The 19776-nt window shown below is 50.4% G+C and overlaps 2 pseudogenes; one reads left to right on the forward strand and one right to left on the reverse strand.

Annotated features, from left to right (window-relative positions):
• The window catches only part of LOC119696322, a 2199709-nt pseudogene that overhangs the window by 1011930 nt on the left and 1168003 nt on the right, over positions 1-19776 (reverse strand).
• Positions 1-19776, forward strand: part of LOC119696323 — a 1148804-nt pseudogene that overhangs the window by 12658 nt on the left and 1116370 nt on the right.

The raw sequence follows: 19776 nt of genomic DNA on the forward strand, positions 1-19776 counted from the left end.
AAGTGTCCCCAGGCCCCAGGCAGAGCAGAGAACTGCAGGCAGTGATGACAGGTGGGGACAAAGAGAAGCCAAGGCTTGGTGCCCTGGGGCACAGCAGGCTCTGTGCCACCAAGGGCTGGCAGGAGACACCTTGTCCTGAGGCACTGGGGCTTCCTGGCACAGCCCCAGCCAGGCTGGGCACTGGCAGCCCCTTGGCCTGCCCTCAGCATCCCCCCCTAGCCCACATGCCAGTGGCCTCAAGGATCTGCTGGAAGGAGTCCCTGGGGAGCCTTGCCCAGGAATGGCCCTGGGGGTTCCTTCATGCTCCCAGGGACTGCAGGGTTTTTCAAAGGACTTTGGGTTTGGCTTTTGCTTTGGAGTCTCTGAGAGGTTTCTGCAATGATGGCCTCCAATGATCTGCTGTAATTAGTCCCTGGAGAGGCTTTGTCAGTAACAACACTCAGTGGGACTCATTAATACTTCAGAGTACTTCTGCTTTTTAGCTACTTGGTGTTTCCCTTTTGATGCAGACTCGATGAGAGTGATTGTGCAGTCACAGCCTCCAATTATCTGCTTTATTAAATCCCTTGAGAGCCTTTATCAGCAATGACACTCAGTGGGGCTCATTAATGCTTCAAGGTACTTCTGTTTTTTTAAGGTACTTGGTATTGCCCTTTTGGTACAGACTCTGTGAGAGGTTTGTGCAATCATGGTCCCAATTATCTGCTTTAATGAGTCCCTTGAGAGCTTTGTACTGGCACTCTGTCGGGCTCATTAATGCTTTGAGATACTCAAGATTTTTAAGGTACTTTGGGTTTCCTTTCCACACCACATCTCTGAGAGGGTTTTTTTTGTGCCATCCTGGCCTCCAGTTCACTTCTTCAAGGAGTCCATGAGGAGCCTGTGTTGGGGATGGACCTCAGTGGCACCCATCAATGCTTTGAGACACTTTGGGGTTTTCTTGTGAATGTGACTTGTGGCAAGGTTTGTGCAATCTCCTCTCAGGCCCTGAGGTTCCAGGGCTCAGCTCCAAATGCACCACAGGGCTCATTAGGATCAAGCAAGTCCTGACAGTTCATGGCTCTGCCTTGATTTCCCTCTGCTCCAGTGCAGTTCATCTGGAAGGTTTTCCTTTTACAGTTATGGAGAAACATTTCAATGAGGTTCTAAGAAATATGTAATCCTATTTTAGAGCACATTTTATCACTGTTCTCTTTTGTGAAGAGCTGATTGCAGCATTCTGTGATTGATATTGATGTGGGGCTGCTCGTAAGGAGGTCTGGACAGGTCAGAGAAGTTGTACCTTGGAGCTGACCCGATGTAGACAGCCTTGCCTCACATTCCCCATCCTCATGTGAGAAAAAAATTTCACTTTCAAAAATTTAAATGGTTTATTAAGACCTTATCAAAATACAACAGAAAAACTGAATAAAGAAAAGAACACAGTGCCAGGAGCAAAGGATTTAAGCACCATATGTTTATCTACAAAATAGATGCTCTGTCTTTTATACCTCCAGTACCTCTCAAAGTCTTTTCAATCAACTCCTTCTTCGCTGTCCAGTGGTGGAGATCACTTTCTTACAGCTTGATTGGAGGTCAGGTGGCTGCCATAGTAACAAGCCCACCCTCCCAAATGTCCTGACTACTGAGGCCATCCTGTGATAACAATGCAAGGGGGAGGGGAATGATAACTATACATCGACAAAACTTCTCTTAACATATACTTTATATTCACCCCTTAATTGTGAGAGTCAACCATAGGATTACTCATCTATAACAAACCCCCCCTTTTCTTTTTCTAGAAGTCATTTTGCTCAACCAATTATGTCAAAAATTTTCTCTCTCTCTTGAATGAGTCATACCAGCATCAGTTGACATGGGCAAGGACAGTGGGAACAGGAGAAAAAAAAATCTCAGTTTTTCCTTAGACACACTTATTTGGAATGGACAAAAGGGCATCACAGAGGTCTGGTATGGCTTTAACCGCCATCTACCGTGCCTGTGTGGCTGCTGCCCATAGTCAGTGTATCTTAGGGGTGAGTACAAAGGCAAACTCAGTCTAGTTGGCCTCTAGTCGCTGTTGAATTAAAAGACAACTGAGGAATGATAGAGGTCTGTTCTCGCCTTTTGTCCCAACCTTACCATGCCTGAGGGACTGCTACCTGCAGCAGGGCTATGGAGTCTTCTTGGTAGCAATCAAAGGGGCCAACCTGGTCTTGCCCTCTATTCCTTTGTCTTATTTTCCTAAAGAACCTGTGCCATTACCTTTCACAGTCCCTTGTGTGCTTCCCCTCAACAGATGCTGGTAATTCTCACCCTTTAAGTCAGGACGACAGTTCTCCAGCTGGTTGGTGAAAGCTTGACTCTACATTTTGGGCGTCTTGGTGTTTTTCTGGTTGTCTCTCAGTCTCTGCTTGAGAGTCAATCTCACTTCACCCAGCCTGGATGTTATAGTCCACTCTTTGGGTTCTTCTAGTGGGCCTTTGACTCTGCTGGCTTGAGTCCATCCTCGCTCTGCAGTTTGCATGGCTGATTCTGTGGTGAGCAGTACCTGAAAGGGATCTTCCCACTGAGGAGTTAGAGGCTGATCTCTCCATGACTTAATCATCACCGAATCCCCAGGATTAATCTTATGGATTCTGAAATCCAGGGTGGTAGTTTGAGGAGTTGCCCCTTTATGTCTTAGCCCTTCTAAGGTTTGTGCTCTCGACAGAACATATTTCTTGGCAGTGGTTTCCCCTTCCTCACAGGGGGCAACCTTCTGGGGTGAGGTCAGGAAGGGTAACCCAAACATCATTTCATGAGGTAAGCCCCCCAGATCTGACCAAGATTGGGTTCTAATTCATAATAAGGCTAAAAGGAGATATTTTATCCATGATATCTTTTTTTCAATCATTGGCTTAACTAGAGCTCTTTTCAGAGTTTGATTCATTCTCTCAACAGAACTGGAACTCTGTGGATGCCATGGAGTGTGTCATTCCCATTTCACTCCCCAGGCCTGTACAACTTTCTGCAATATCTTCGATGTGAAATGAGTTCCCTGGTCTGACTCAACCCTGCTTACCATCCCATACTGGGGAATGATTGATTCTAGAAGTGTTTTACTCACAACATTGGCACTGGCTTTCACAGTGGGTACCACCTCTACCCAATGAGTCAAGTGATCTACTATCACTGGCAAAAGTTTCCACCATTGTACCTGGGAAAGCTCCATAAAGTCTACTTGGATGTTTTGAAATGGCATAAGGGTAGTTCTTGCCCTCCTCTGGGTGTTTTCCTCATGATTTTCTTGTTCACTTGTTTACATATCACACATCATTCAGTGACTTGCTCAGCTATTCTGAAAATGCCTATGCAGCCCCAGTCCCTTAGAAATTGATCACTTAGCGCTTGTGTACCCCAATATGTTGTTCCATGTATGCCTTCCAGCATTTTCTTGGCCAGGGGTTTATTCAACACTTGCCTCCCATCTGCTAATCTCCACTTCCCTTTGTTATCTTTCTTGGCTCCTCTTTTGAGGAGTTCTTCCTCTTCCGTCCCACTGAATACAGGGACTTCTTGCATTTCTCTCATCAGGCTTAATACTATCATTAATTTTTCTCTCCCTGATTTGACAGCATTCTTAGCATCTAAATCTGCTAAATTGTTCCCTTCTGCTTCTTCAGCCACCCTTTTTTGACATCCTTTAACATATACCACTGCTACTTCTGGCAATTGTAAGGTTTCTAATACCTCTAAAACAAGTTTTATGTGAATCAGTCCCTTTCCCTTTGAATTTAATAGCCCCCTCTCTTCCAAATTTTTCCAACGGTATGCATTCTCCAAAAGCGTATTTTCAGTCACTATATATTTTTCCCCTTTTCTGTGCCAATATTTCCAGAGCTCGTTTTAGGGCATACAACTCCCACGCTTGGGATGACCAGTTGGAAGGTAACTTGCTCTTTTCCATGGCTACCAACCCTTCATCCACTATAGCGTACCCTGATACCCTGTGCCCCTTTATTACTTGTGAAGATCCATCGATGTACAGTCGTTTTCCACCTTGCAGTGGTTGATCTGTTAGGTCCTCTCTTACTTTAGTTTGACAGTTAATAACCTCTAGGCAATTATGTATTAGTTCCTCACCTGGTTCTCCATACAAAAGCTGGGCAGGGTTGAGTTGGTTACTCACCATTAGCTCTAAACCATTATCAATTGAGATGGCTTCATACTCTAGCACTTGGGAATCAGTGAGCCATTTCTCAGCCTTTTGGCTCAGCATACTCCTTCCTGATTTAGGGATATTTATCTTTAATTTTCCCCCAAAAGGTTAATTTTTGCTTTCTGCTGCGAGTAGGGTGGTCACTGCCACCGCCTAAATGCAGGTTGGCCACCCCCAGCTGACAGGGTCTAGTAAGTTTGATAAATAGGCCACTGATTTCCTGGATCCTCCCCAGTCCTGGCCTAACACTCCATTTGCTACCCCTTTTTTCATTATCCACAAACAGATAGAAGGGTTTGTCTAAGGCAGGAAGACTCCATGCCTTTAATTTTTGCTTTAAAGCTTCAAACTTTTGTTCATCATCTTTTTCCCACCTAATCTCTTCACCTAACTTTTCATACAGGAACTGGATGGCCTGCATGTATCCTTCAATCCATAGCCTGCAACATCCCAACTGGCCTAAAAACCTTCTGACATCCCTCTTACTATTGGCCATGGGAGTGAGACTATCCCCATAATTCTCTCAGGGTCCAGCTGCTGGGTCCCTTGACAAATCACATGTCCTGGGTATTTTACTTCCCTCTCTACAAATTGGAGTTTCCCTTTTGAGACTCAAAGTCCTTGATCCCCCAGAAAATTTAACAACACTGTGGTGGATTCTGAAACTTCTTTTTCTTCCCGTCCTGAGAGAAGCAAATAATTTACATCTTGGATGAGCTTTATCCCAAGTTTAATGGAGAAGAGTTGTAGTATTTCTCCTAGGGCTTGACCGAACAGGTTTGGGGATTTGGAAAACCCTTGGGGTAACCTAGTCCACTGAAGCTGTTGCTTCCTCCTGGAATCTGGGTCCTCCCATTCAAAGGTAAATATAACTCACTTTCCTCTGCCAGTGGGCACGCCCAAAAAGCATCTTTTAGGTCTATCACGTTAAACTATGGGATGTTACTTAGCAGTGTGTAGGGATTAGGCACCACTGGGTGCCAATTCATTGTTCTCTTGTTCACTTCTCTCAAATCTTGGACAAGCCTGTAAGTCCCATCTGACTTCTTTACTGGTAATATGGGTGTATTATGGGGGAACAGACATGGCTCTTTATTTTTCTTCCCTTAATCGGAGAAGCTTAACTACCATTTTCTGTTTCTCTGGGAGCACTCCAATGTCAAACTACACCTGTAAATCCTGTCCTAATAAATTTCACCCTGTTTCTGGAACTGATAGAACATCCCCAATTCCTATTTTATTTGTGCCTTCAAACTTTATTTGCTTTATACCTGAGGCTTTGAACCCTTCCTCTTTAGCACCTTCTACTTGCACAGTATCTTGGCCCTTTTTGCACCCCTTTGGGATTCTACCAACACAAGTTCTTTCAGCCCCCATGTCTACTAAGAATTCAAATTCTTCCTCCTGGGGATCTGTTTTTAAAGTTATCAAGGGCTCCTGATGGCATTCTCTCCCCAAGAGGTAGAGCCCCTGACACCCCTAGTCTTCCAGTGCTCCTTTTTGCTCAGTCTCATAGACCCTCAGCTCCTTTTCCTTCTGGGGGCCATTCTTTCTGATATGTCCATCCTCTTTACAGTAAAAGCAAACTGCTCCTAGGTTCCCTTGTTTTCCAAACTCCTTTTTGTGTCCAGTTCCAAGGTGCTGCCTCACCCCTCCATCTATCTTCTCTCATTTGGGGTCCCCTCCCTTACATGGGTTGTTCTTGACATGCTGGTTTCCTTCCCTAATGACAGTTGCCATTACCTTGACTTTTGTCTTGATCTTCTCTTCGTCCCTCTTTACATCCACTTCCTGTGCTTCCCTTGAAAGATCCTCCAACCTCTTTTCTTGCCAGACATCTACCTTTTCTAACTTTCTCCATATATCTGGCCAGGTGTGAGTGACAAAATTTATCTTTAGGGTCAACCCCTGAATATTTCCTCCTATTCCTTCTCAGTCTTTCTAGCCACTCTGTCACTCTTTCTTCCTTCCTTTGCTGCTCATCGGAAGCTTTACGAGCATTTTAATTACGTGGAGCTGCCTCTTTGATACCTCTTCTAATCAATGTTGTGTATTCCTCCATGTCTTTCCCCCCTCTCCCATGCTGTTGTGGTCCCAGGTGGGGCGCACTATGGGCATGTTCAGATCCCCAGGAGGTCCTTGCAAGCGCTCCCTTTCCCATATCCGTATGCCAGCTGCCTGGATCATCTGTCTTTCCTCTGGTGTGAAAAGCATGGTCATTATTGACTGCATCTCTTCCCATGTAAAAATACTGGGCCCCAGAAACTGCTCCAACTGCTGTGCTAACCCAATGGGGTCTGCTAATAGTCCTTTTAATTCCTTTTTAGGAATTAAAATTAAAATTTAGGAATTTAGGAATTCTCACGTCTGAGAACTGAGAGGTACCGTTATGAATTTGATTCCTCCCGGCACCCCCCAGGGGTACTTCTCTCAGGGGGTACAGTCCCAATGCTTGGCTCCCATCCTCTGATCTGCTTTCCTCTCGTCGTGCCACCCTGATTCTGATGTTTTGGCTAGGCCCATCAGGGGATAGGAGAGGTTCAGCTGGGGCTACTGAAGGTGGAGGGGGTAAGTGCTCTAACGGGTCCCAGTCTTTATTTTCTGGTATCTTAAACACACTCACCTTTGAGGGTGAACTCTCTCCTCCCAAAAGGCAGCATAGTGTCTCTCTTCCTGATTAAATGGTTGCTTAGCTCTCACATACATGTTTGAGGCCTGACACATCCATCCTTCTTCTGACCCATATCTCGGCCAGTGTACACCATCACTGCTAATTTCCCTTCTGGTCCATTCTACCGTGCAATAGTGAATCATTCTGAGCTCATCCTTGTCTCTGGTATTTGGGTCATATTTCCACCGGGCTAGTTTCCTTCCCAGTTGGCTATCTGGGGGTATACCTATTGGTACCTCTTCAATTTCTACTCCTCCCCTTGGGGATTCCCTGTTTGCCCATAGTCCCATCCTGACCGGCCAATCACAGGCCCTGCTCCGACAGAGCCCACCTTTCCAACCACAGGCCCTCCGGACAAAGCCTGCCTCTCTCAGAAGGGAAAAGATGGTGGGGGGTGTGGGGGGGAGTAAGAAACAAGGAAAGGAGGAAAGAGAAGGAAAGGGAAGAGAGAGAAAAAACCCAAAACCTGTACATCTCTTTTGACAAGTAAAAATTGAAAAAATAAAAAATATCTTACAATCCAGGGGCTTCCATATCACTGGATTGGTTCCTGCCCTTCCTCTCCTCCTCGGTTCAATGCTCTGGTCCCATGGTCACACTCTGCTCCCTGTCCCGCCTGGCTCAGCTCGGCTATGGCCTGTCCGGGCCCAATTCACCTTGGCACCTGCAGTCCCACCCCTGGCCCAACCTGGCTCAGCTTCGGTGGCTCTGCCCGCCCCGATTCGACTCAGCAGCTTCCATACCACTTCTGACCCAACTTGGTTCGGCTTTGGTGGCGCCACCTGCCCCAATTCGACTCGGCAGCTCTGCCCGCTCCAGTTCAGCTCAGTGGCTGTGATCCTGCCTCTGGCCTGACTCGGCTCAGCCTCAGTGGCTCCACCCTCCCAGATTCAGCTTGGCTCAGTGGCTAGCCCGCCGTGACCACCTTGGTTCGGCAGCTCCACCCTGACGTGACTTGGCTTGGCGGCTGGACTGCCCCAACCCCCTTGGCTCGGCAGCACACAAACTGCTGCACCGACTCCTGGGTGACCCCCTGCAGCAAACCCCTTGGAGGTCACCCCGCTTCCAGCTTAGCTTTGGCTGGAGCTGGAAATTACAGCGCTGGCTGCGCCCCAGAGGCTGCCCCCACTCCGAGCACCGTGCAAGCCACTGAACCCCATGCGAGCTGCCGCGCCATGTGAAGCTCACTGGCTCCCTTTGTGTGTGCTGGCTGGGAATCCCACCACGGGTCCCCGTCCCAGCACAAACACGGTTTCCCTGATGGGTGAACCCTGCTCCCAAGTCCCCAGAAACCCTTCCATCTTATGTGTCCTGCCGGCCATGGGGTCCTTGTCTAAGGGATCCCCGCTTTCCTCCCCACCATGCGTCCCGCTGGTCCTTTTTCCTTTCTACCATCCAATATCCTGACGCTTCAAGGGACCAGGATGGATCCAGTATTTAACCAATGTGAAGCTCACTTTCATACACCGGAATTGTGGAGTCACAATCTGGCCAAAAATATTTATGTGGATGGTACTCACCCCTCTTCCCCTTTTCTTTATCCAGTCTCCTGGTGTCTTTGGGCTTCCAACCTGCAACCACTGGTGGATCTCGGAGAGTCCGACAATCTCCACCAAACCTGTGGTGGGGCGTGCCCCTTTTGAAAACTCCTAAGGCCACCGGGTGTATTTCCCGGATGAGTCCCCATTTGTGAGAAATGATACTCACTCCTACAAATTTAAAAGGATTATTAAAACCATATATAAAAAATACAACAGAAGACTGAATAGAGAAAATATTTTGGCACCGGGAGGTAAGGATTTTTTCCCACCATGTGCTCATCCACACAATGGATGTTTTCACCTTTTAACCCTTTAGCCCCTCTCAAAATCTTGGTAATCAACTCTTTCTTCGCTGTCCAGTGGTGGAGGTCACTTCCTTACATCTTGACTGGATGTCAGGTGTTGCCACAGTAACAAGCCAACCCTCCCAGATACCCCAACTACCAGGGAACACTGTGATAACAACACAAGGGGGGTAAAACATAACTATAAATCTATAAAACTTGTCTTAACATATCCATAATATCTGCCTTTTAATTGTGAGACTCAACCACCGCATTACTCATTATCACACAATTTTTCAAAACTGCTTCCTCTTTCCCCCTGACTGTCCCTGCAGAGGAACAGGGCATCTTTCATGCACTTCCACAAGCTCAGGCTTCTTGTTTCATGAGGAATCTGGGATGGAAATGGCCTTATTAAGAAGGAGAAAAGCAGAGGAAATGGATTAGAAATTCTTAGAAAATATTTCCCTTCTTACAGACAAGGTTCACCAAGTCATTCCCTGCATTTCTCCTTTTGCAATTCTTTCAGTCTTCTACTCTGGGAGGTGCAGCTTGTTCTGTTGCTTCTCATGAACTGATTGTGCTCTTAATTTATACCAGCATGAGAGATGTGGAATCATCTAAACTGAAAACAGAAAGAAACTGCCTCTGACAACCAATTTTCATGTTCTAGATCACTTTCCAGGTGTCTATGGAGATGTGTGAGTGATTATCACACAACCCTCCATTTCTGGCTGAAGGTTCTGGAGATTCTTTCTCTGAATTCAGTCAGGGTTGCATTCCCCGACAAGTCCTGGTACCACCTCCTGTTTTCCAAGGCTGGAACAGTCACAATGAAAACCTCACCAATGGCACAACTCCCCAGTCCACCAGGAAAAGAAAGCACAAGTCGTCAAGTTCTCCAAACCTTTGTCCTGCTTGGCTGCAAGAGTCCTGCTGCACTCACAGTGTGGAAAGCCAAGAGAAGCTGCAGTTGGTGGCACATCTTGTGACAGGAGCTCGAATCCACTCTCCACGAAAGGTTCTTGAAAAGAGCAGACAGGACTGTGGAGAACATGCCTGGAAAACTGAAACGGCTCTCCAGAAGTGAAATGAAAATGGAAAGAAACCATCTGAAATGTTTTTCTCGATTTATTTCTATGCTCCCCTTTTCCATGTTGCACTACTTCTTCATTCCATGAATTCCAAATGCATCTCACCTCTCAGACCAATGACTTAGCAAGATTTAGACACTCTAAAATGCCATGAGCTACACAGAGTTTGCCTTCCCCTGTTTTTGTTGGAAAGCAATGCTGGAGCCATAGGTGCAGTGCTTGGGCTGGGCCCGAATCCTGCAGCCAGGGAATGTGCCCGCCAGGGTGTGACCCTCAGCAGGGACAATGCACAGCAGCGTTGCTGTGCTCGGTCTCCATGGAACCATCCCAGGAGCAGCTGCTGAGCTCAGAAGCCATGGCAGCCACCGCCCTGCTCCAGAGCCCCTTGGCAGGGTGGGCTCCTGCCCTGGCTCTGTGTGCCAGGAGCCGGCAGCGCTGGGTGCAGGGAGCCCAGGGAGGGCACAGAAACGCTGGGTGAGAAATGCTGGGGGGATAGTGGGATGGGCGAGTACAGCCCGGCCAGGGCAGAGGAGCAGCACGCACAGGGGGCACAGCCTGTGGGACAGATGGCCAGGGGCTGGGCAGGGCTGGCAGGCCCAGGGGCACCCAGGGCTTTGTCCTCTGTTCTCGGGCAGCACCTCTGGAGGCCCAACAAAAGGATCCTTCCTTTGAGGGGCTGCACTTTGGTTCTCCCTCGTCCCTCCCTGAGGAGGCTGGCAGGGGTTGCGGTTTTCTGACATTTGTCCTTGCTGCCCCTCACATCCCACTGCCCCACAAACAGCCCCGAGACACCCGTGAGGGACAGGCCCTGCTGTGCCAGGCTGGGCTCAGGGCTTGGCCTTTCTGCTTCCCCCAGCCAGCCCAGGCCTTGCTCAGCATTGCAGCTCCCTGCTCAGAGCCTTGGGCTCCCTGCAATCCTGGCCTCAAGGATCTGCTCTCAGCAGTCCCTGGGGAGCCTTTGGCACTCTCTGCCCTCAGTGGGCCCCAGGGATGCTGCAAGGGACTTGGAGTTTTGCTTCTGACTCCTTGAGCAGCTTCTTCAGCCTTCTCTCAGTGCCTGAGGATGCAAGACTCAGCCCCAAATCCACCTTGGGGCTCAATAATTTATAGAAAGCCCTCAGGGCCTCTTGCTCTTCCTTCAATTGTCTTCAATTCTCCAGGGCTTGTGCAGCTGACTGGAGTCAGTTTGGAGTTAGGTTAAGGAGGAAGATTTCAAAGTGCACTCCATGACTTTTTCTTTAATCAAATATTTTTTTTTTATTTTCCAGTTCAGAGAAGAGCTGACAGAAGCATTCCTCAGGTGATCTTGATGCTGAATGTCTCCTTAGGAGGTCTGGGCATGGAGAAGAACATGCCCCCTGAGGGCTCACCCTGTTTGGACAAGCTGCTCCTCACCCCCAGCCTCACCATGTCTGACATGGCCCAGCTGGCACTGACATCCCTGTGCCCTGCAGCAGAACCTTGTCCCCTGAGCTCTGCAGCTCCGTGGCCCAGCCCATTGCACCATGTGCCACCTGCTCTCCTCAGGGCTCTGCCTGCACACAGGCCCGGGAGTAGTTTTCCTGTTGGGAAGGAAAGGAATGGAAAAGCCTGAGCAGGTTTCCTGAACAACAAACCCCACTCAGGAACCACCTGCTCAGTCCAGGCTGCCTGGAATGGTGTCACCTTTCTGCAAGGGACAGTGTGAGCAGAAATGATCTCTGGAAGCAGAATTCTCTGAGTCTTGCAGCTGAATTCTCTGTCCCTGTTGTTTCCCTGGATCTCTGTTGCAGATGGAAGCTGCTGGTGCCATCCTCAGCTTTAACCTCTCTCTTGAATGCAAGCAGATGTTCCCAGGTGTGTTAAGCAGGATTTGCTCAATGTTTCAATAAACCTTTTGTGTTCCTCATGGAACAAAGGGGCCATTTTGACACTGAAGGGGTGACGTGGAAGCGAGGAGTCAATTGTGACCCTGGGGTCCCATGGAACCAAGGGGCCATGGTGACACAGCAGGGCCATGTGGATCCAGTGGTCCGTTGTGACACTGTGGATCCAAGGAGACCATGGAGACACCCCTGGAACCTCCTGGAACCAAGGAGTCCATGGTGACCCAGCGGGGCTGCATGGAGCCAATGGTCCATGGTGACACTGCCCATCCAAGGAGTCCATTGTGACCCTGTGGAAGCTCATGGAGCGAGGAGGGCCATTGTGACACTGGAGAACTTCATGACACCAAATATCCATGGTGACACAGCAGGGCATGATGGGAACCAAGGAACCGCTGTTGGCAGTGCGGAAACTCATGGAACCAGGGGCCCTTGTGGCACTGCAGAAGCAACACAGCTGCTGGACCTTGTCCCCTGGCCCTGCACAGCTCCTTGGCAGGCACGGCAGGAGCAGAACCCTGGGAGCCTGGGTAATGCCCCTCTGGGATGCATGGCACACACTCCCAGGGGCTGGAATTCCAGTTCTGTCTTGGTTTGGAAAGACAGGTGTCTGCTAAGGAAGGAGGAGCCTCCCCTGAAATGGAGAATGTGAAACCCCCCCCCTCTCCCAATTGCTATAAATTTTAATTTAGGGATCTCTCAGGCAAAAGATATGGGAGCAAGAAGTAACTGTTCTTTACTAGGGAAGAAAATAAAAGGATTTAATAAACAACGCAGTAAACTGAAACAATGCTGACAGAGTCAGAACACAACCTGACACCCTGTTGGTCAGGGTGTTGGTAGCAGTCCAATTGGAAATGTGGCTGCAGTCCTCCTGGAGTGTCAGGTGTGCTTCTCTTGGAGCAGGGATCCTGTAGAAAACGGTGTAGTCTTCCTCTGAAGATCCAGTGGAAGAAGAGGCAGCTGTTGTTCCTCTGGGAAATCCAGTGGAGAAGCTGTGCTGGTGTTCCAGAATCTCCAAATTATATCTGGGTAGAGTGCTTGGCTCTTAACTCTGGGCAGAGCATCTCACACTGGCATCCTATGGTTCTTATCAGTCATGCAGTGACATTCAACAGCCTCTTATCAGCAGATGTCTTCCCCCCCCCCCAATCCTGCTCCTCATCCCCCCCACGGAGGGAGGAGTGGGTGTGGAAGAGATAAGGGAAACTGCCCACTTAACAGAAGACAACTGCCATACAGATGGCAAAAAGAAGACATCTAGCCTTGCAATGTGGGACAAGTTCCCAGACAGGAAATGATGCTCCTGCCTTTGAAGGCAAAGCTCTTACGGAAGAGCCAAAAGCCAAGTGCAGCAAGATCCTACAGTGACATTTCACTGCCAGCCTTCATCACTTCACCCATGGTGGTTGTAGCTCCTGGACAGGGAATTAAATCAGGGCAGGGTCTTTGGTGGGAGCTGCCCTGGGTCAAGGGAGACACTGAGAGAGAAATAGAGCAGACAGAGAAAGGCAGGAGAGAAAGGAGGGCACAAACAGAATCAGCTGAGAAGGTGGCACTATGAAAACCAGACCAGAACAGACTGAAAAGGAATGCAAGAGAAAGAAATAAATTTGTAATTTTATTTCCTATCAAAACACGTTTTCCTCCCTTTCTCACAAACCTCCTTCTGGTGTCATTCAGCAGGGCTGTCAGAAAGTTTTTCATTCTGAATAAATGTTCCAGGCTGCAGCCACAAGGAAACAGGGAATGGGGATTTTCCTGCTCCTGGTGAATTTGACATACTCAGCTGAGGAGAGCAGGAGGCACCAGAAGAAAAGGGCAGCTGGGCTTCACCCTTCTGCAGGGAAGAGTGGGGGAAAAATCTCTTGTCCTGTTTGCAACCGCTCCCACAGGGATGTGAGGGCTGATCCCAGAACCCCAAGGGTCACAGTCAGGGCTGCCCTCAGGGAATGCTCACATGGTATTGAGGGGCAGCATGGGAGCTCCTGGATCTTGGAGCACCCAGCTCCCCCCTATGTTTGGAGGTGCCTGAGGAGGGCTGGGATGATGCCAGGGACATCCTGCAGTGACATTCCCGCCTGTCCCCCTCTGGGTGAGCTCAGTCCCAAACCTGACCCTGATCCTGGTCTCAATCTCACTCCATGTTTAGACACACTCACAGTTCTATATTAAATCTCATCCCAGTCCCAGACTCATCTTGCCCCAGACCCAGACCCAACCCCAGCCCTAAAGCCAATCCCATGTCTAGCCTGAACCCCAATCCCAACTCGAATCCAAATCTCAGCCCCAACTCCGACCCCAGCCTCAATTCCAGCCCCTTCCTAAATCCTCAGCCCCAAACCAAATCCCAGGTTCAGCCCTTCTGGGGCTTTGGGGGTGTCTCTGTCCCTCTGAGCCCGATGATGTTTGGGTGGGGTCCCACCAGGGCTGAGAGGGACAGAGACCCCCCCCGGCCTCCCCAGGGATGAGAAGGTCAGAGAGTCCCCCCAGCCCCGAGCACCCTCAGCGGTGAGAGGGACACAGAGCCCCAGGTCCCCAGCCCTGCACAAGCATTCCCTGAGGCCAGAGGAATGGAGAAGCCCCAAGTATCCCCCAGGGCTGAGAGAGATAGGACAGAGACCCCTGAGCATCCCCTGGGCTGAGAGGGACAAAGACTTCCCCAAGCACTCCCTGGCACAGGGGTGAGAGGGAGGGAGACCCCCCAAGCATTCCCTGGGGTGAGAATGATGGAGACCCCCTGGGGAATGGCCTGGGGTGACAGGGGCACATCCCCCAAGCCCTGGCCAAGCATCCCCCAGGGCGAGAGGCACAGAGACCCCTCGAGCACCCCCTGGGCACTGGACAAAAGAAACTTGGCAGAAATCAAACTTAACCCTACATTAAATGCCTTGGGGAATGTTTGCTCTTCCAACAAGTCACATGTGATGAAAATGCCAACAAATCCACAAAAATGAATAAACTGACAATAGAGGCAATTCTGTGGCAATTCCAAGTTCCATTGGTTCCTGCACAGCTCCAGCTCAGCTGCTGGCAGGTTCCAATAAAAGGAAAGTGGAAATTCGGCCCAGTACAGATTATTAAAAGGGGGGGAAAGCTCTGTGTAGCTGTCACAAAGGCGACAGGGACAAAAAGAAAACTATTCTCACATTTGTCAAAGCCCCAAGCCTGTGAATTTGGGACTTATTTGGGAATTTAGCTACATGAGCTGGGCTTCTTGTGGGACTTTTAGCAGCCTTGTGTTCCTCACCGTGGGGTGAATGAACCGTGTCAGTCTCGCTGCTATCATTTGCTCCCTTTCCTCCTGTGATTTTAACAAACTAGTCAAGGAAGGACAACAAAATATTTTCTTTGCATTGGCCACCCACAACAGCCATTTTCCTCATCAGTTCTCCCATAAGTCGCTCAGAGAAAGCTGTGTCCGAGTTTCCAAGAGTTGCTCCAGAGAGAAGCAAAACCTCCTCATAGCAGGGAGCCATGCTGTTGTCAAGGGCACTTGGGGTCAGAGAACAGTGCCCTGAACTCACTGTGCCAAAATAATGTGGCAATGTGGTTAAGAAAATTGTTAGAGAGATGCCTCTGCCCCAATTAAGGAGCTGACGAGACCAAATCCAAAGTATTTTATTTAACAGTAAATGTGAGGCAGAGAGAGAGATGGAAAGAAAAAGGGGGGAGAGCAAGGCAGGGGCAGGGACAGAGACCTCCCCTGGGTCAGGGCAAGTGTGACATTGTGACATTGTGTGGCCTTCCCGGGGTGGGGGTTTTACACCTGAGCCAGTTTGGGTAAGGGCGGTGGTGTTCACCCCCCAAGCAGGGATTGCCCCGCTGTTTCAGGTTGCAATGTAAGATGTTACCAAAAGCACGTTTGCAATCACCATCTTCATAAACTGCTATAAACAGGCGGGGCAGTGCTCTTGATCTCTCCCATGACTCACCCCTGATAACGCCCTCCAGGGGCTCTCTCCTGTTAATGGGCCATGGAGTGTCACTGCAGGACTGATCAAATTCCATCATCCCATTGTGGGATGCTCCGCCCAGGGGGAGGAACCAAGCATTCCTACCTGGATATAAGCTGAGCCTTGCAACACCAGGAGCACCTCGCCCACTGGATTCCCAGAGGACAAGAGCTCCATAACCAGCACTGGACCTTCAGAGGAAGACCAGACCCTTCTACAGGATCACTGCTTCGACAGAATCACGTTCATCACTCCAACAGGACTGCAGCCACCATTTGATCAGACTGCTACCACCACCCTGACCAAGAGGGTGTCAGGTTAGATCCTGACTCTGTCAGTTTCAGGCAGTGTTTCTGTCTCATTGCCTTGATCTTAATTTTCTTGTTAAATGTAATTCTGTCTTAGACTCTCCCCCAGGTTTGCCTTCAAACCAATACAAAACTCAATGTACTCATCCCTTGTTTTCCTCCCAAAATAGGATTTCCCATTCCCAAACCTTAACCAGATGGAGGAGGAAGTTGTGGGGAAGACAAAGACGCTGTGGAACACCGAGGCAGGTAAGGAGGAAGTCAGTGCCCCTTTCCCCCTCTCTCCTGCTCCATCTCCCAGCCCAGCATGGCCCCCGGCTGCAGGACAACCCTGCTGCCAACGCCGCCCTGCTGGGGATGCCCTGGGAGGATCTCCTTCCCCTTCCCTGTGGCATGGAGGCAAATCCCATCCTCTCCTTGTCCTTCCTCCCCCAGACAAGGAGCTGAGGATGGAGACCAGGGAGGACAAATCCCCGCAGCAGAACCTCATGGAAGGGGCTGTTTTGAGCGACTCCACGGTGCAGGAATCCAATGGGGAAGAAAAGCCACAGAGATCCCACAGGGTGAGGGGCTGCAAAGCCAGCCCAGGGTGCTCTGAGGAGGAAAGACCCAGCCTGTGCCAGGAAGGTGGACAGAGCTTCAGCCAGAGCTTGGAGCTGGTGGTCCATGAGCAGCTTCATGATGGGAAGAAGCCCTACAAGTGCTTGGAGTGTGGAAAGATCTTCAGGCAGAGCAGCACCCTGATCCGCCACCAGATGATCCACACCATGGAGCGGCCCTACGAGTGTTGGGAATGTGGGAAGGGCTTCAGCTACAGATACACCCTTTTGACCCACCAACGCATCCACACTGGGGAGACGCCCTACGAGTGTTCTTAGTTCAAAGAGGTTTCACACCAGCTGCGATTTCCTCCGGCACCAGCAGATTCCCACCGAGGAGAGGCCCTTCCACTGCCCTGACTGCATGAAGGGCTTCAAGCACAACTTCACCCTCATCACCCACCGGCGCATCCGCACTGGGGAGAGGCCCTACGAGTGTCCCCAGTGTGGGAAGAGCTTCACCCAGAGCTCTGACTTGACCAAACACCAATGGAGTCACCAGCAAGGGAATTCCTGCCAGTGCCCCAACTGCAGGAACAGCTTCATGCCCACCTCGATCCCCCACTGGAGGACCCATATTAGGAAGAGCCCTGGTGATCCATGGTCCCTGTGATCCATGCTGGGAAGACACCTGTCCCTTTTCCTGCCCCTTCCAATGACATGATGGGGGATTTATGAACATGAGGATCTGGCCATGGCTGTGTCATTACATTTGCTCTCACCTCAGGTCATTGTCAGGGGCAGGAAAGGGACTCTCTCTCCCCAAGGAGAAGGGTGTTCTTTCCAGGCAGGGGGAATTATGTGGCCAGGAAGAGCCAGGCAGCTGTGTTATAGTTTTCCCTGTAAATCCTTTTTCCCATCCCTTCTGTGATTAATATTGTTTGTGTTCCAGTTTGTTCCTTATCTTGTTGCTGTTCCCAATAAATTGTTCTTATCCCACCCTGGTATCTTTGTCTTTTGTGCTTTCCATGGAAGGTGGGAGGGCAGCGAGCAGCAGCACGGTTTTAGTGGGAGCAGGAAATTGGGGAATCCCCTTCCTAAAACCCTGGCCCAAGGAAACCGAGCATCCCAGCTGGTCCCAGCCCTGGTGGCCATGGCAGCAGCCTTGGGAGCGGGTCCCTGGCTGGGGCTGTGGGAACCTCTTCCCTCTGGTGTCCAGGGACAGCACTGGAGGGAACGGCTGCAGTTGAGTCGGGGCAGGCTTAAGGTGGATCTCAGGAAAAGGTTTTTCCCCAGAGGCTGCTGGGGCCCTGCCCAGGCTCCCCAGGGAAGGGTCACAGCTCCAGGGCTCTCTGAGCTCCAGCAGCGTTTGGACAGCGCTGCCGGGCCCAGGCTGGCATTGTTGGGGTGTCCTGGGCAGGGCCAGCAGTTGGACTCGAGGATGCTGATGGGTCCCTCCCAGCTCAGCCCATTCTGTGGATCTGGGATCCCGTGACCCTGGGGATGGGACTGGCAATGGTTGCCATGGCAACGGGCTCTGGCTGCAGGCCTGAGCTGGTGTCCATGGCAACCACCCCTGGCATGGGGTCTCAATGGAGCTGCCGAGGGACTGAGCACAGCAACAGGGGCTGGGGATGGTTGCCATGGAAACTGAGCATAGCAACAGGGGGCTGGTGATGGTTGCCATGGAAACTGACCACAGCAACAGGGGCCAAGGATGGTTGCCTGCTAAAAATCAGATTTGTCACAGGCCCTCAGAGGGGTTCCATGGGGACATTCCAAGAGTCTCCAAGCTGTTCAGGAGCTGGAATGTCACAGGCAGAGACAGCAGGTCCATGGAGCCCTCCCAGGGGTTTCTGGGGATGGTAAAGAGCTGTGTGCTCAGAGGCAGTCACAGCCATTCCATGGTGACATCCCAGGGGACCTTGGGCTGCTCAGGCACCGATCTGTCACAGGCACTCATGGGGGCTCCATGGTGACATCCCAGGATTCCCCAGGCTGCCCAAGAGCCGGGATGTCCCAGACACTCACAGGGGTTCCTGTCATGGGCAGAGTGGGAGCTTCAGGCAAAAGCTTTATTTCTTTATTACAGAAACTCCTGCTGAGTCATGAGGTGGAGAAATGACACCCAACAGCCACCAGGGATCCTCGAATCCCCGCAGGATCCCTAGACTTCTAAACTTCCTTTAAGAGAAGAGACTGGCAGCGGCTGGATCCAATCCCAGCCTCAGGCTTTGTCAAAGGAGTAAAAGATTGGACAGGTGGAATATAACCCTAATGCAATTTGTCCCACAGGGTTAATGATGGAATAGCAGATAGATTTATATAAATACAGCTCTGAATGATTCTGATCATGATTAGACAAAAAGATCTTAACCAGCATTATTTACTCCACAGTACAGGAGCTGTAACAATTATTAGAATATTCTGCTCTAGGGAGCAATTTCAAAGTCACCAGGGCCTTGCTGGAGTTGTTGGAGCCCATTGCAGGCAGCGCCTCCTGCTGCAGCAGGAACTGCCTTTCCTGTGCCATGAGCAGGGCAGGTCCCGCTGCACGAAAAGCCCCAGGCCAGCCCCAGCACAGGGAAGGGCTCGGACACAAGGGCAGAGTGCCGTGCTGGGAGCTGTGCCAGGGAGAGCCTGAGGCACCAAAGGCACCTTGGCAGCAGCAGCTGCTTGCAGGGCATGGCCAGAAGCCTCCCTTGGCAGCCCGGCCTGCTGGCCACCACTGCAGAGCTGCTGCCTCAGGGCTCATTTCTGGCTGGGCGCTGAAAAGCCCCTTGTGCTCCAGGAGCCTGGCTGGGAAGCCATTGGCCCCAGCACCTTGGGGACAAGGTATCAATGACAAAACTCTTCATGCCAGCAGAGACAAGGCAGGGCCCGAGGAAAGGGGAGAGCCAGGCCCAGGGACAGGGCTGCCATGCTGATGGCTGTGAGGTCACTGCCCCTGCAGCAGCCTGGCTGGCCCTCAGCAGACATTCTGGCCAGAAGCGCTGTGAGGGCACCCAGCACATCAGAGACCCACACAACAGGAATTCTATCCTTGGGGAGGGGAGGGGGTTTCACTGTGTCAGGCTGCACAAAGCTCCTGATCTTGGAGCATTCCTGGGATGGGGCATCCACTTCTCTAGAAAAACAGTTGCCATTTTGTGCCACTCTCATCACTGTAAAATGTTTCCTACTTCCAACAAATGTAAATCCACCCTCATTCAGTTTAAAGGCATTGACCCTTGTACTGTCACTGCAAGATTTGGGAGAAAATTAATTTGAACACAATTTTTCCATTTTCACAGACCCTAGAAAGGAACCAAAAATCTCCCAAGATGGGGTTTGGAGGC

The sequence above is a fragment of the Motacilla alba genome, unplaced genomic scaffold, assembly GCF_015832195.1.
Source record: "Motacilla alba alba isolate MOTALB_02 unplaced genomic scaffold, Motacilla_alba_V1.0_pri HiC_scaffold_28, whole genome shotgun sequence".
Lineage (NCBI taxonomy): Eukaryota > Metazoa > Chordata > Aves > Passeriformes > Motacillidae > Motacilla > Motacilla alba.